Below are 3,523 nucleotides of genomic sequence, written 5' to 3'. Positions count from 1 at the left end.
ACAACACACTTGTGTCATTATTTTGGAGCTGAATAGTATAATACAGTGTAGTAGACAGAACATAGAGGGGAAACCTTAGAAAGCAGAATATACAGCACAATGGAGAATGAAGGAGATAAATGTTACATTGTCATATTACCAGGGATGTGACAGACACTACAATGTGTATTATGTGTACACTAGACAGGTTCCCATACTCAAAAACAAAATCTTTCTAAATACATCTACGCTCCCAAAAACACCTGCAGCAAAAAAGCTCTATAGTAATTCCGCCCTATAGCATTAAAAACAATATTGAAAAACAGTGAAAAATAGTGCAACAATAGCGCTGGTGCAAATCAAACAAATTAAATCTTCACAAACACTAAGAAAAAATAAAATTAAAGTGTCTCTTGAATAAATGATAAGTTCTCTTCTTCTTATGTTCTCTTCTTCTTATGTGAAATCTTCTTTGTTCCTATAATCTACAAGATTAGGTGAAAAGTTTTATTCCTCTGACTCTCCATATAAAAGAGATTGAAGAGAACATAGTAGGTTACATTATGAACAAAGAGGCCGTCATCAGAATGATAGAAGAGATAATTGGACTGAGGTACGAAGAAACAAAAAGCCTCATAGAAATTTTCCCTTGAAACAACCATTTGGATATATGAGAGAAAGTAAAAGATTTGGTTCTTATAGGGAGGAAGGACCTTCTCATTTTAAAGACAGAATTTTTGATAAAGAGAGGATAAATGAAGCAAAGGAAATGGGCTTCAAATCATAATTTTTGCATAATAATCGATTTGGAGTATTAGATGATGAGGGAGTTAACCCCAGTACTAGCAAGGATTTTTTAGATGGGAATCATTACCCCAGGGACAGGAGACATCAGAAAGAGTATCCACATTATCCAAAATTCAAATGAATACAAGGAAGAAAAGAATACGAGGTAGGAGGGGGATCATTAAACCTAATAGGAGAAAACTAAAAAAACTGCACAATCCATTGAACACATCCGTTAAGGTTATTGATAGTGGAGAACAGGATGTAAAGATTTTTAATTTATGTGGCCATGTCCTCACGGAAGATGAAAGAAAAGTCCTATCAAAGGGTTTAAAGTTTTCTCCTAGTCATCATATGGATCCATTTAAGGTTTATATAGATTTACAAAAATTCCTGAGAATAGTCTCCCTTATGAAATTTGTTTGTGAGAAATCAAAGGAATTGGAATCTTCTAACTCAGATAATTCATCGATTAAGGTACCTTTTAAGAAAAAGTCCACGTTTAATCCCACGTTCAATAGGAGCTGTTATGTTGAGTGTTTTGGTAAGATGGGCCAAAAAGAACTTGAGACCATTTTGGTAAAAATCTCTCGATCCACCGGGTTGTCCAATTGTAGCCGGCACCAAATCCTTGACCTCAAAATTATCAAAATGGGTAAATTTTTATTTACAACCCATAGTCATCAAAAATCCCTCCTATCTAAAGGACACAGGTGACGTCTTGAAAAGGTTTAAAGATATTCAATGGCAGGAAGATTTTTTTTCCTAGTCACTGATGACGTAAAATTTTTATATACGGTCATCTCCCATGATGATGGCTTAAGAGCTGTTAGACATTTTTTGGAGAAAGGAAATATGAATCACTCTATAAAAGATCTTATAATTGAAAATATTAAGTTCATTTTGATGAATAATTATTTTTATTTTTAAAGACATTATTACATCCAACTTAATGGGACAGCTATGGGCATCAGGTTCGCTCCAAGCTACGCTAATTTATTTCTTGCATTTTGGAAAGAACTCACTATATGGCAAGGAGAGCAGCTTGGAGCAGGCCTGTGGTAAATGTATCAAACTGCGAGTTTGCCAGCGTGTTGAAATCGCGGCAAATCGCAATTCTTTTTTAAAAAAAAACTGGAAATGTATCAAGCTGCGATTTTGAGACTCATGTTCAAAATCGCTGGTCATCTCTGGCGATTTTGAGCGATGTAAACACTGACGAGCTTAGCTAACTCTCCTGTGTTTGGCAAACACATCACTGTTACACTGCCCTGGTAAAAAGTGAAAGAACAGATAAAAGTTAAAAAAAAAAAAAAGCGTGAGGTTCCCCCACTATTCATGCTTAACCCTAGTGCTGCCTGACTAGTGCTGGTCCCGTGAAAATCGGGGAAAATTTTGCATGGGGTCCCCCGCTTTTCACTTTACCAACACTAGGCAAACCAGCCAGGGTTGGTGGCACTATAGCAGGAAGACGTGCGGCAGGGGTCCCCCTGCCATAATGACTAACCAACCCTAGACTGTTCAGCGCTGGGCTGGATTCCCTAGGGAGTGGGGTCTGCTGAAAAAAACGAGCGCCCCCCCTAGAAAGAACCAGCCTAGTGCTGATAGCACTAGGGCTCTTCCTACTACCCCTGGGCTGTGGGTAGTAGGGTAATACGGCAGTAAATAGTAGAAAAAAATAAACTGACACCAATTTTGTTTGTGGAAGTCCCAGCCAGCCAGGTTGCCCTAAAAACTGTGGCCATGCTGGTGCTCGTATAACTACAAGCACCAGCATACCCACAGCAGCCAGGGCATGTTGGCACTTGGAGAACCACAAGTGCCAACATGCCCTGACATTCCTGGCTTGCTGGGCCCTGTAGTTCCAGGGCAGTGTAACAGTGATGTGTTTATACAAGACGCTGCTATCAAGCAGCGTGTTGTATCTGGCGTGTTCAGAAGCAAACTCTCCTGAGTTTGCTAACTTGCAGCTTCATACATTGGAGACTTGTATAGCTGCAGTGGCAAACAGTGGTGAGTTTGATCTCTGGCGATTTTACAAGTAGCGATTTTGACAGAAGCAGAACTCTGGCGATTTTGTATGAAAACTCAGCTTCATACATCGGCGAGTTTCAACTCTCCCGAGAAAATCGCTGGGGTTGCAAACTCGCAGTTTGATACATTTACCCCCTGGTGTCATGGTTGAGATATATAGATGACGTCTTTTTTATTTGGAAAAGAGATCTGCTTAGTCTCATTGTATTTTGTGATAGTCTGAATCAGAATGATATTAATGTCGAATTTACATTTGACATTAGTAAGGAAGAGGTTAAATTTTTAGATTTGAATATCTATATAAAGGATAATAGTCTATGTACTAGAACCTATAGGAAACCCACGGACTCCAATTCATACATCCTGGCCACTAGTGGCCATCATAGAAAGTGGTTAGATAATGTTCCAAAGGGACAATTCCTGAGGCTCAAAAGGAATTATTCTGATTCTTTGGTATTGAAGCACCAAATAACTGTAATGAAGAAACAATTCCAGAGTAAGGGTTATGAAGAAAATTGATTAAATAAAGTCATTGAACAGGTAATTGAAAAAGAGAGGAACCAAATTCTTGAAATTTGCCCTAAAAATAAAGAATTGAAGGATAATAATATAGTATTCATTACTCAATACAATTCCCAATATAGGAGAATTGAAAAAGTGATCTCTAAACATTGGAGTATATTGAAAAAAGACCCCTCTCTGGCTAATATTATCCCTGACAAAC

This window comes from Mixophyes fleayi, chromosome 3, assembly GCF_038048845.1.
Source record: "Mixophyes fleayi isolate aMixFle1 chromosome 3, aMixFle1.hap1, whole genome shotgun sequence".
Classification (NCBI taxonomy): Eukaryota; Metazoa; Chordata; class Amphibia; order Anura; family Limnodynastidae; genus Mixophyes; species Mixophyes fleayi.
Note: the sequence above shows the minus strand (reverse complement) of the source record.